This window comes from Falco rusticolus, chromosome 5 (assembly GCF_015220075.1).
Source record: "Falco rusticolus isolate bFalRus1 chromosome 5, bFalRus1.pri, whole genome shotgun sequence".
NCBI classification, from domain to species: domain Eukaryota; kingdom Metazoa; phylum Chordata; class Aves; order Falconiformes; family Falconidae; genus Falco; species Falco rusticolus.
In genome coordinates, this window is record NC_051191.1 from 29,729,610 (window position 1) to 29,743,462 (window position 13,853).

At 50.2% G+C, this 13,853-nt stretch overlaps 1 protein-coding gene and 1 long non-coding RNA gene across 4 annotated transcripts in view; one reads left to right on the forward strand and one right to left on the reverse strand.

Annotated features, from left to right (window-relative positions):
- Positions 1-5,298, reverse strand: part of PLXNA4 (plexin A4) — a 456,157-nt gene extending 450,859 nt beyond the window's left edge. For 2 of the 3 annotated variants that reach the window (XM_037389024.1, XM_037389026.1), the window contains exon 1: positions 5,059-5,298. The gene's annotated coding sequence lies outside the window, so the exon portion shown is untranslated. Of the gene's footprint in view, positions 1-3,660; positions 3,734-5,058 lie in introns of those variants that run through there. The other variant, XM_037389025.1, reaches the window with a different exon arrangement.
- Positions 4,309-6,205, forward strand: LOC119148616. The gene is made up of 2 exons (XR_005104444.1): positions 4,309-4,541; positions 5,873-6,205. It is a non-coding gene; the product is annotated as an uncharacterized LOC119148616 (long non-coding RNA).
- Positions 6,206-13,853: the final 7,648 nt, after the last annotated feature.

Genomic DNA, 13,853 nt, shown 5'->3' on the forward strand with positions numbered 1-13,853 from the left:
CCCTTGCATGAGCTCAGAGGAGGGGGAAGTGTATGAGTATATATCATGCAAATGCCTGTAATGGAAACCTATTCCATATTACCTGCATTAGATACACACATTCGTCCCATCAGAAGGACAAGGCAAATTCAAGTGCCAGTCAGCTCCACTAAATTTATTGCCAATGGTTGGGTGGGAAGGCCCCAGCAGGCCATTGGTGTACGGATGAAATAGCAGGAAAGAAACCCAAGAGATTAGGCATGAAAGCCGAGAGAGATGGCAACATGAGGTCTCCCTTCTGAGTCACCAGTGCAAATCCAGCCACACTCAGCAGCAGGTGGTGTTTATTCCTATGCAAAAGAAGCCTGTGAATCTCAGCCGTTTGACTTTTGGGGTTGGAATTCTGTTTCTTGGCATGCAGTACTTAAAAAACACTGGAAAGCCTTCACAGCAGCAAAGCCTAGAGTAAAAGCAAGACAAGAGTGTCTGCAAATGACCTCTCTCTTTCTAGTGAAACCCACCCTGTGAGGTCAACGCCACCTGCTGATAAGCAGCATAGTGGGGATGGAGGTTTCAACCCCATCACTGCTCCCACTCAGGTCTTCAGGCTCTCCTACGGCCCAGAGAACTTGGTGTCTTCTATCAAACATTACTGAGATAGAAGCAGCTGGGAACATTGTACTTCAGCAAACAGGTGACTTCCTCCACGGCTCCAGGAATCACCTTTGAAGAGCACATGTCCCCAGCAAGGCTCATGTTAGCTGGCACACTGAGCTGACTGGGCTAGAGGTGTCTAAAATGAAATGACCATTGGGTTTCCAAACCAAAGAGTGCCTGTTCAAAACCTTCAGAGAACCTTTAAGGGCTCAGGGAAGGTTGGGTGTTTTGGGTTCTTTGCAAAGGAAAGGGTTGCAGAACAGATACCACACAACACCCGCTGCCGCTGCAGGAGATGCAGGGCAGAGGCTTGGCACCTCTTGGGTGGCTGCTTAGCACCTTACGAGGTGCAACCAAGTAAAGATGAGGCAAAATTAGCAAAGCACATGCACCAACAAAGAACAAAGAAAACCAGATAGTTCCGGTGGGATGAGTCAAAACAAAAACAACAGAGAGCAATGCCAGCTCCAAAACATCACCATGCACACTATCAGTATCACAGCACATTGCATTTTTGCAATGATCTCTCCATTCCCAAAGGTGATTAAAAGCATTTTGTAACTAATTTTAAAGATACAGGGACCAAGATTCATGATGGCACAGCTGTCCCCTGGCCAATTCAGTAACGCAATATGATATTTTCTCATTTTAAAGCACCCATCTGTCATTTGAACTTAAAAAATTTCAATCTTGCTTGGTCCTGTTCTGACCAAGCACTGTTCTTGGCTGTTCTTGAGCACAGGCTCAATGCTCTCATCTCCAAGTACCTCTTGGGGTTCAGTTTGCATTTCATGGCAGTGAGTGAGGATTCCCATCAACAAATGCAGACTAAGCCTTTTGCCTCCCTGTGCCTCGGCTTCCCAGTCTGCACCAGGGCAATGAGAATACTTTCTCACTGTTTTAAAATACTTCAGAATCTGAATGAAAAACATCTGAGGAACCCTATGTATTTATTCCTGTATTTTTTGTTGCAGGCCCCTTGAAAGCTCAAACCTAAGGAATATAAAGTGCTTTTCACCTGAACACAGTCATGCAGGGAAGCACGCTCATCACTGATACCCTGCAGTAAGTCAGTGGGTTGTCCAGACTTTGCAGGGACGGGAAGTCTCATTGCCTTGGGCGCCTGGAGCACACGGCGTCCATTAACTGAGTGTTGCAAGCAAGAAGGAAGGAGTAAGAAAGAGCCCTCTGAAGCCCTTTGTCACACTGGTGGGGACCAGAAAGGGCTTTTATTTGAGCATCAAGCAGTTTGAGGGCTTTACCATGGGAAGCAGTCATAATCCAAAATGCATCCCTAACCGGGGAGGGGAATTCACGGGCAGGGCATGAGACTTCTGAGTCTCAGAACTGCGGCTGCAAAGGGCTGACATTGGGCCTCAGTCTCAGCTACGTAGGAGCTCACTTCAAGGGACTATTGTGAATAATAAATTACAAAGAGCTAGGTGACTCCCAGGACAGCATACCATTTTGCTTGAAAACACTTGTAGGCAATGCCAAGCATCAAACTTGGGCAGTGCTAGCTCCAAAACTCAAAAGCCCTACCTCTAACACCCTCCCCACCTAGGATCCCAACACAGAGCACAAGCCTATCCTGGCAACATCATTCTCAGCTTTTTAGGAAGCTTTTCAGTGTTCCCTTCCAAACAAGAAATTAATTCCTAAACAGTGTTAACCCTCAGCACACCCAAGTATCGTAAGACCTTGCAAGGCTTTTCACCCTGGAGCATGTGAGCACGCAAATCAAACCCTGACCCTCCTGGAAGGAGGTAGGTTTTATTGCAGCCACTCAACATCGAGGAAATTGGGAGACAGAGACAAAGCAATTCAGTAAAAGGCAAAATGATGCAACAAAAAAGGGGCTCCAGCATCCCTCCTCACCCTGCAAAAGTAGAGAAGTCAACACGAAACTGGCTCTGGCAACCCTCTGTCCCCTGGGATCTTGCTGCCAAAGGCGGTTTCTGCCCTCCCGGCAGCAGATCTCAGCTGCTTTCGTGGCTGTGCTGAGCCCTTTGCTTTGCCACATCCACAGGCTGTCTAGCACTCGGCTTGCTGCGGGTGCAGAGAGGGCTGCTGGCAGGTGAGTGAATGAGGAAAGGCTCGAATATTTCCCATCCCTGTGGAGAAGTTCAGCATCTCTCTGAGGATTTGCAATAGCACTCATCCCTCCACTAGCCAGGTGCAGGATTGCACGCTGAACAGATTTAACACCCATCTTCAGTGCCTACAAGGCAGTTACAATCATCAAGCCAAAGCTTCCCAACAGCACCGTGACTGATCATCAGCCTGTATTTTAAAACACACGTCTTGGACATAAACAGCACCTCGATCATGCGGCTGTCGTTTATTTTGCATCTTACTGATGTCGCCGAGTGCTGCACATTTAAGATGGGACAGAAAGGAAAAACCTTGGACTGGTCCTTTCAGGAAGGAGACACCCCCGTGGAGGATGGGTCTGAGCAGAAGAGGGAAGAAAATCCCAGGCTTTCGTGACAGCGCTGGGGTTGCATGTTTAAACCTGGCTGCACACGGAAAGCAGACACACATCTGTTGCACTGCTTGAAGCCCGGCTCTAGTGAAGGATCCCACACACAAACAAACAAACACACTTTCCGAGGCAATTAACCACAAACCAAATGCTGCTCTCATCCCCGAGACCTTAAGACAGTGGCTTAGCCAGGGGGAGGAAGCATCTAATCTCACAGAGGCACACGTTGTAATTAAAATCAGAGACGCGAAGGCAAAGCAACCCCGTGCTCCAGGAGTCCTACCCGCTCACGGATTTAACCGGCTTCTATAGACAAGACCCGGGTAAAACAGAGGACAGATAAAGAGAGTAAGTTAGCATGCTTCATGCCTTCCAAAATGTTTGTGCAGGACTGGTGCACGCTCAAGATAAGTCCCTAGAAGGCTGCGAGAGTTGCATCGGCTGTAAACCACCACCACCCCACCACCCCGCCCCGACACCGTCATTGTTCGCCCAGAATAAGAGCACCCCCCGGCAGCCCCGGGGGTCCCGGTCCAAACCTTCCCTCCCTGCGGGGCTCACTCCCGCGGCCCCGGGGAGCCGCAGCCCCCTTCGCTTTCCGCAGAACCTCGCAGCGCGGCATCGCATCTCAGAGGCAGCGGGAGCCTCGGACCGTCAGGTGCGCTCCCAGCGCCGTGGCGCGGCTGCCCAGCGGCGCGGCCGGAGCGCACGGCGGAGCGGGCGCGGGGGCAAGTTTGACGGGAGAGGAGCGCGGCCACACGCTTTCCACCTGGCCCCTTCCTGAAGGCGAACCCTGCAGATCCTACACCCGAATCCGGCACGGCAGAGACTGCGTCCCTTGCCAGTACGGGGAGCAGATGGGGCCCCGGGAGGAGGGTTTCCTCTGGGCTGGGTATGTAGCAGCCACATGCAGCCGCTACAAACCCAAACAGCACTTAGCCCTGCTGGGGCTGAGCAAGTGGGTTTGTTTATCTGGAAGGAACTCATCTGCTGCCGGAGTATTATATTTCCACCAAAACCATGTGCGGCTCGGTGTTTAGATCACTTCTCCCTGTCTACATAATTTAAGGGCATATGTCTGATAAACGAAGAGCATCAATACGCAGGTTTCGGTTGCAGCACACACATGCACGGAGGGAGAGGGGTTTATCAGCGCTGACTTCGCAGCCGGGATTTGGGCAGTCAAACTCTCCTGCACCTTGCAGGAAGGGAAACGACGGGGGTGTCCCTTCTTCCTTCCCAGGTGTTCCCCGCCGGGGGAGGGGAGGCTGTCCCCATCCATCGCTCACCCGGGAAGTGTGAATCCTCCCCGGGAAAAGGGCTCTGCCTCCAGCCCTGTCCAGCTGCAGCCTCATCGGAAGCAGGAAAAGTTTGCAAATGCTTCCAGCCCCTCGCCCGAGAAAGGCTCAGGGGCACCGAGGTGGGCAAAAATACCCCCCGAGGGGAGGAAAATCCGCAGCCGGGGAAGGTCGGGGGTGATTAGGGACGGGCTGCGACACTGGAGCTGCTGCCTCCGGGGAGAAAAGTTGAGCCTTGTACATTGGGAAAAAGCCATCGGGGACCCGGGGGTGGGGGGGGGAACACTGGGCACGGCGTCCCCTCCGCGCTGGGGATGTGGAGGAGGGGGGATGCTGGGGTCCCCGCTGCGAACACCCCTAGCAGCCTCCCAAGCCGACCCGGGAGGGGCGGAGGGGCCGTGCCCGGCCACCCCCGGCTCAGCCCGCTGCCGGCGGGGGTCCCTGCCCGCCAGCCCCGACCCCCTCCCCACCACCCGGGGGTGGGGAGAAGCGGCGGGGGGAGCCTTCCAGGGGCCCCCCTCGGCTCCTGCCAGGTGTGGGGGGCAGGTACCGCTGCAGCCCCGCCGGCCCTCCCGGGGCATCCTCCGCGGCATCCTCCCACCAGCCCCCACTACCCGGGCCGGGCGAGGGGCTCCTTACCTGGGAAGGCTCCTCGCTTGCTTTGGGTGGGTTTGGATATATATGTGTATTTTTTTTCCTCCTCTCCTTTCCCCCCACTTCAGTCTTCAGAGCAGGCGCCGCATTGACACTGCAGATGGTCTCTGTGTGCGTGTGTGTGTGCGCGCGTGTGTGTGTGTCTCTCTCTCTCCAATCCCAAATACTCCACGGAGGCGGAACACGGAGCCCCTCTCTCTGCACTGGGCAAACCGCGTCTGGCTCGCCCAGAGCCGGGGGGGAGGGGGGGAGGGGGGGAAAGAAACGCAGCTCCACTTTTCACTCCCCCCCCAAATTACCCCTTCCCTCCCTCCCCCAGCCCTTCCCCCCCCCCCCCCCCCCCCCCCCCCGCCTCTAAATCAGCAGGGAGGGGGGGAGACAGGCAGCCGAGCTGGCAGGCAGGGTGCGGGCAGGGGATGCGCTACGGAGCCATGCCCGGCTCCGCGGCCGCGGCGCCGCTGCCTGCCCGCCGGGGAGGGCTCGCACTGCGGCTGTCTCGCCAGCCCTTCCTCCCTAGCCCTCCTCCCCAGTGGTGGCTGCCGTGCCGGCTTGGACACCCAGGCGCTTTTGCAAACACAGGCACACGCGCAGGCACACACCCCTCCGCCAAAAAAAGACGGAGAGGTGTGGAAGTGCGGTGGCAACGTGGAAGTGCGATGGCAACGCAAGCCCAGCCCGCCAGGGAGGGATAATGATAATAATTTTAAAAATGACAACGATAATAATAAAAAAATAAATCCTTTCTGTTCTTCTTCTCCTTATTTCCCTTTTTTTTTCCCCCCCCCTTTTTTTTTTCCAGAGAGAGTGGCCAGTTGCTCCTCCTTTCGCCAGCCCACCCACCTCTGGGAGAGGGGAGAAGGCGGAGGGCGCAGGTTGTCTCTGGAGGGGGACCCTTAAGCCGCTTTTCGTCGTCCTAAAGTTTGCAGGGGATGAGGACGGGGACGGGGACGGGGCCGCCGCCTCTGAGTGCGCCCGGGGCTGCGAGCGCAGCCACTCTCCCACGGCTGCATCTCCGGCTGCCTTGATTTCTCCTCCGGGTGCCTTCCCTCGCTCCTACTCACTACTGACACCTAGGTTCTCCAGCCTGATTGGGCTAATTGGGAGATGTCGCTACCCCCTCAAAAAAAAAAAAATATCAAGGAATCAAACGCATCTTGTTGGCTCCCTCCATCACCTCCCCAGAAACGCCCTTCCCCGCATCGCAGCTCTCGCTGGCATCTGCCTCCCCCTTCCCTCTCCAGCCTGTGCCCCGCTCTCCTCCGGCTAGGACGGAACGAGGAGGGGAGCCGATCAGAGCGGGTGTAGGGAGGCTCAGAGGAAGATCAATCTCTCAGCTTGGGTGAGCAGTAATCCTAGAGAGCGGCTGCAAGCTGCTCTGCTCTCTGGGTCTTCATTTAATTCCTGGCAGCCGGAGGAATAATAGTATTTTTTCAAAGCTCTTAGTGCTTACTGCCTGCGTTTTGTGGCCAGGAAGCTGCTGGCCTGGCTGGCCGGACTGCCCTACAGAGCAGACCCCACTCCATGGGTTTATTCTCCCCATACAGAGCCCCAAACTCCTCTCTGCAGGTAATATCAGGGCTCTCCTGGAGCTGAAAGCAGAGCAGGCAGCAGATGGTGGGAAGGAAAGCAATGCTCTCGGGGTGTTGATAGCAGCACGTAGCAACAGGGCTGCCTCCCTGTAGAGACAGGGGAGCCCTGACACAGCTAGGATGGGCATCTCGCAAAGGTCTAGGGAAGAGGAGAAGTGAGGGGGAAGCAACTGGAGAGACCCTTTCCACTTTCAGGGGTGTTTGCCATCATCACATCAGGGCAGGGAGGGGAAAACCCTGGGAGGGAGCCTGCAGCTTCCCCTGACCCCATACAAGATGAAGGTATCCAGTGGAAATGTGGGGTGGGGTGGGGTGGGGGGGTGGCTGTGAAGGGTGTCCCACTGCTTGCTGTGATCAGAGGCAGGGATTGCCTCTCAGGAGGTATGTTGTAGAGCACCACACACAGCAGGACTCACCCCTCCTCCCCACAGCCTCTACCATTCACAGAAAATCAGGCTTAATCCAAGCTTTGTATTTTTAATTATCTTAAATTTATGTCACAAAACACGGGGGCCGGGGGCTGTCTATTTGCATCCTCCAAGATATTTATTTTTAAACAATATCATGTTTTTCTTTAAACAACTTTTATCTCCCCAGCGCGTGCCTGTGTGTGTGCATGTGTTTTGCCTGAGCTCTGGTTTACATTTCCTGATGGATGGATGGGGATTCAGAGCCCTTTTTTAAGGTGGTGCATAAAATGTATTTATTATTCTTTATCTCCTGCCTCTTGCAAGGAGTTATTTGTTTTCATTCAGAGGAACGAACACTATGTGAAGCCTGAAGAGTAATAACACAGCAAAATGACAACGGAAGAGCGAGACAGAAATCTGAGAGATACAATGGCAGGTTAGTAACCTCTAAAGATCACTGCTGTTGTGAGCAGTACAGTATTATTTAATGTCCAGTCTGGCTTGCAGCTTCATTTAATAAAACATATGAAAATCTCTTGGAAATTTGGTCTTATATTTAAAACTGGGCTGTTCTGCTAAAAAGGGATAATCTGGATACACCGAGATTACTTCCCACTATCTGGTGGGGAGGAAGAAATTAACACAAAATCTTTCTGCTTCTTAAGACAATGGCATGAGTCAATATATGCCTGTGCCACTTGGGATCATAAAGAAACGAGTGACAAATGAGACTTTATTTATAGGCCCTTTCATGAACTAGGCAGTGGGGGCGGAAAAGGGTGAGGGCTGGAAAACCCAAATGACCTCCCCTGACCTGTGAATAGCTGCAGTAAAAGGGCCCAAGGACAAGGAGGGCTCAGGCTTACCCTGTTGTCATCAAGTGGGTATTTTGCCCCCGGCCACAGTGACAGCAAGAGATCATGGGTCCCTCCAGAGAGGTGCTGATACCCCTCACTGCCCCACTCCCAGGGGAAAACCCACCAGGGCTCAGCACAAACAGCACCACAGCTGCTCACAGCATCATCTGGGAGGAGGAAAAATCATGCCTTCTCCATCCAAATGACCTCCCATGCCTGATTCACCCCCTGCTGCCCCAAACCACCCACTTTGTTCCCCATTGCTCCTAAAGTCCTGGATGCTGACAGCACCATGTTCCTCCCTGGCTGGTGAGCGGGACAGCGGCAAACAGTGCGCACATCCTTTCATTTCATGCCTTGTTACCTGAGCCACACACAGGGATCCCTTCCAACAACACCCAAAGAGCAGAAAACCCATTTTTCTGAGGATGTACATCTGTATGCTTGAATGCTCCAATAAAAAAGTAGGGGAGCCAATTTAAAAAAACAAAAAAAAAAGAAGTAAAGAAAAAAAGATAGAGAAAAAGCAATCTAAGAAGTTACGTTGGGGTTTGGGGTCTCTATTATTATTATTTTTCCCCCGCCATTTTACAAGTTTGTTAAACCAACATGGTATTTAAATTGCTAAAAGCTGGAGCTGCTTGTTACGGCTCCGGGTTTGTGCCGAGCGCGGCAGCGCTAAAACCTACATAGCAGCGCCACCTGCAGCGGCCGCGCTTGGTGGCAGCCCTGCAAACCCCTAAACAACGGGTGAAATCTTTTTTTTAAAAAAAAAAAAAAGCCGGGGAGAGGGCTGCTATCTTACGAGCTTGTTCCTCCAAATCTCTATATCACCCTCTCCCACTCTCCAGTCTTTCAGGTTGTTGGAGTTTTAAACAACTTGCCCCGCTCTGCTAACACCCGAAAGAAAATTGGCTTCTCTAGCTGTCATGGTCCCTGCTGCTGACAAAGGACATCTTTATCGTGCTTTGGGAGGGTGGAAAAATTCATTGCGTGATGTTTTAAAGCTGAGCCAAGGCTCTGTGTTGTCACTCGTGACACCCTGGGGAGGGACGGGGATGAGCTCTGCCCCTAAAGGTCGTTTTCACTCCGGGTGCTGGCTGCCGGGGTTGTTGTGCTGTCAGCTTTTTGGCAGTTTTACCAGCTTCAGGAAGGGTCATGTTGATAGAAAATGAGACAAAATTGTTACAAAAAAAACCCCCAAAACCAAACCTGCAAGACAGGAAGTTTGCAGAGAAGATCAGGATTGTGTCACTCGGTTACCAGCCACTGCCTTCCCCTTCAGTCAGAGCCTCTTTGCAACCAGTTTCTAATCACAGGTGGAGAAAAGTCCTTGAGAGGATCCATCCAAGCCATCCTCCATTTGTGCTTTGTCCAGCATGTCTTTGGAGTCTCAGGGGTTTGCACATTGGTTTATCTAAGAAACTTGGGGTGTCCTGGCACGGAGCAGAGCTGTGCAAGGTGCCCGTTTTCCTCTGCCACTGATTTGTTGCACAGCTTCCGGCAACTCCCTTAACTTCCCTGTCAGTCCTTGCAAGTGTACTTTTTTTTGGCAAATTTCTTAGCAGGACATTTATTAAATAACATTGGCATCCGTTATCTAATTTCCCCCTTCTTCTAGCCCTTTAGCAGCTATGATGCAGTGTCAGCCAGAGGTGAGGTTTGCCTTTGTTTTTACCACTTGTCTGGATGTTTTCTGAGGGAAGCAAAACCTGCTTTTACATTGTCCCAGGGAACAAACCCAGTAACTGGCAGGAACCACAGGCCTGCAGGGTCTGACTGTCCCTTCCCTTGGCTCTGTTGCCAGGGCTCCTTCCCATCAGTATATACTCCAGTCCATGTTAGCATCTGGATTCAAACACTAGGTCACCAACCCCAGTTGAGTTACAGGAAGCTTTCCAGAATTATTCAGCCCCAATCTCCCCTCTTTGTTGTAATTTCCAGGTCTTTGCCTCCCTTTCCATTAGCTCTTCTCTGCTCCCCTGCTCCATTTCATCCCTCCCCATCTCTACCTTGCCAGCAAGGTGCTACTGCCAAGTACAGCCTCTTCCCAAGCAACCCTGGGGATGAGAGAGGTGCTCATTCCACATCCCCTGCCCACCCAAAGGGGATTTATGGTGTACTCAGGCTGACAGCATCATCGGCACATTTTCTCCACCCATCTGACCTCTCCCTTCCCAGCCTCCCCCTACCAACTCAGGAGTGGTCCCTCCGTTCACCCCCTGCCCTCCCCCTTGAAACTCCCCAATGAACAATTTTTCTCCTTCTCCCTTCAAATATTTGTCGACCATTATCGCCACCGGTCACACCCAGGCTGTCATTTGTCCAAACAAAACAGAAGGGGGATGGCTGCAGAAGAGGGGCAGATGGACAGAGGCAGGGTGAAATGAGAGCCAGGGGAGCAGTCAGGTCATAATGATAAGGAGAGTATAAAACACAGGCTGGGGCTGTTGAATTAAATGAGGGGACGCCTGAGAGGGGCTACTTCAAACCGCAGGAGACGAGCAAAAGGGAATAATATTGAAAGCAGGCAGGTGGAGTGATAAGATACAACCAGAGAAAGTCAGAAATTTTGTTGTTTTTCCATTTTGGGGGACAATGCAAGTGGTAAGAGCAATCAATCCCTGCTCAGGAGGGCTGGAGAGCATGGCGGGAAGATAAGGAACAGGGAGGTTTTGGAGGTGGAGGGATGAGATGGAGAAATAGGTAGAGAGGCAGAGGAAAGCAGGCCCAGGACATGCAGAAGGAGCTGGAGACTGTCTAGAAGGAGGGAGAGGAAGGCTGGATGCTGACACTGAGGGCACACAGCATTGAAAGGGGCTGCTGAATTTGGCTAAGGAGAAGCAATGCTCAAATCAGAAGAAATCCAAAGGAAAATAGGACAGTCTAAAGAGGGGAAGGGCCTAATCCAGAGATTAGGGCTTTATTTTGGGATTTGAGAGCTGGGGTCAGACTCACTGCTGCGATGCAGCTCCTGGGTGATGCTCCAGTGGGTATCACAAATGCAGTAGAAAGGATGGGAGCCAGGCTGGACTTGCAGGAATTTTCCCAGGAAGACCCAGAACTGCACAGCCCTTGCAATTGGCAATAAATTTGGAAAGGTGTTTCGGGAAGTTTCCCTCCCTTGAATAGTGGGAAAAGGAAATGCAAAATATCCTTTATAGCCTACCAAATCTCACAGCTAATTGTGGATGTCAGTCACGGCTACTTCTGAACAGGGGATATTTATAATGCCTCTTCCCTACGTAGCTTTGGCATTTTCCTCACTCAGAGAACATCTACCCAGCCACCTACTTCCAAAAAACTTTTAGGAACAAGATCATCTCTCTGCCTGTCAAACATGCCTGAACCTGCCCCAAATGAGTGGTGGGCACTGGTAGATAGGACGGTGGCAAAAGGTTTGTTTAATTAGAACAGAAAAGAAAAGAAAAACCAGAAAAAAGAAGCAAACCAAGCCCAACATTTGTGATTTCTTTTTTGTTGTTATTGTTGCATTCATGATTTTTAAGCCAATTGAATGGAAATAGGAGGGAGGGAGAAGAGGGAAGGCTAGCCCATATTTTTTAGCATGTGGGGTTGGCGGCACGCAGAGTTACCCACTTAGTGAACGTGGGAGACAGAGACGGGGAGAAGCATAAGCTCATCTTGGGATGTTGCGGGAACCCCAGTGAAGAACAGCTATTCTCATATGTCAGCTTCATCACCATGGTATCAGAAAGGAAGAACAGAAGGAGAAATGACAGAAAACAGGGGGGTGTGGGGCAGGGTGACTGAAGAAAGAGAAACAGGAAGGGGAAGTGAAAGCCATCTCCCCGATGAACAATATCACTTTTTAAATAGTGGGTACATGGTCACTCCGGTACCCTGGGTTTACAGATAGAATGATGCTGCTAGACCTTTTATAAAGTACCCTTTAAAATGGTCCTACATTCGCAAGAGCATGTCCTCTCTGGAATGCTGAACTGGGGCTTATTCAACGAGCCTTTCCTAAAAGCTGGGGAAAAAAAATATATATGCATGTATAAAAACAGGACAGCTGCCTTTTCCACTTTGTTTACTGGTAGAACCTATACAAAACAGCATTGAACTGCTTTCTTCTCATCTTGTGTTGGGTGGTTTCATCTGGTGAAAACGGACTGCGCTGGAGGGCAGTTTTGAAGAGCTATGACCCCTTTGCGGTGTTATAAGCTGATGGTGCAACAACTCAAGAGTACAAATTCTAACTTTTTTCTTCTAAATCCAAATTTTTTTACTATCCTTTACACCTCTGAGCATATACCAATTGCCAAGCAGATCAGGATAATGATCTGTGAAGGCTGAAATTCAGCCTTTGACCATAGCTACTAAGGATGCTTGAAACCACCACCCACACTCACATAAGCAAAATCTGGGACAAGAGACTTCTTCTCTATAGGGTAACACCCTGCTATTTTCCATGTTACTCCTATGGATGTTTTCATCACCAGTATTTATTTATTTTCATTAATCATGCTGAGATCTTCACCTCCCTGATTTCTCTACTTCCCAGCTTCGCAGGAAGATCTCCTTCATTCAGGTACAGCAAAAAGGGGCACAACTTATTCTTGCACCCAATTATTTCAGTTATTTTCCACCACTCTCCCAAACTGTTCCGTGCTCCTTTTGAGAGTCTGCTCATCCCAGATTCCTCCCATGTTTCAGAACATCTGCAACACCTACCTCTTCCCCATTTCTCTTTCCACCCAGACGAAGCTCTCCAAATTCAGGGGCTATCTCATGTTGTGAAGTTGCTCAGCACTTCAGTCAAAGCCTTTGAATAAAATGACCCAACATTATTGCTTTAAATCCGGGTCATTTTCTGCAGCTCCTGGCACCAATGTCTCGTTAGGGCCTTTGAATTAAATAGCTCCACTCATCTGTTTGAAGCCATTTGACTTCTCACCCAAGCAACCCGGCAGCAGCATCCCTCCCCCTTCCACCTCAGCCTCCTAACACCTTTCATGCAAATCCCCACCAAAGAAATAAAAGCCACTGGAGGTGTAAGCTGGGCCACGCATGTTGTAACCCTTTATTATCTGGGGAGACTCACTCAAATGTACAGAGAGAGAATGTTAATGGAGTGATGCATTTTGTCTGATCTGTAGCTATCTCTGAAAGATAAATGCCAAGGCAAAGTAGAAGCACTTAATCAAAAATAAACCACCTCAACATGATGTGGTTTGGGTTTTTTTTTCTCCTAAAGAAGCAAATCTTGGTCCTGTCACGGCATATTATTTTGCCAGCATTATGTTTGTTATTTCTAAATAATTCTATTTAGTGCTGGTGATGGGTAGGAGGGCTGAGATAGAAAATCAAATTAATTAGAGTGACCCAACAAACTTGTGTTTGCATTGCAAGATTCAACATGGCAGCAAATCTAGCTGAGAACAAATTGCATTCAAATTAATTTAGGGAAAATAATTTGGGGCATATCAGGTTTGTTTAGGATCAATTTTAATAAGCTAAAATAAAGTCAAGGCAGTGGGTGATACCATCAGCCAGTCAAAAGCCAACTTTGATAGAGGTTTATACAGCTGAATGACAGTTACTTTCGAAGCCATTATTAGAAAAGCTTCTTTTTGGAGTGGCTCGGACAATTAAAAGAGCACCTCAATTACAGCCTCTGGAAATATTCGTAATGAATAAATTATCCAGTAGGTTTAACCCTCCCTTCCTTCACATAATTTCCAAATAATTAAATTCCTTGCCACATTTTGAGACATTGTATTAAATTTACCTGCAGCAGAGGATCAGAGAAAGAGGTGAGCCCTGTTTCATCCATTTGACTGGTGAGAAGTGCTGCATGTCTGATAGATTAGACATGAGGTTTTGGGGGGTTTCCACAACAGGGTTATATTTTGTAAGTGTTTTCTTGGCATGTCCCTGACCCAGTGTTTTTGCACAGG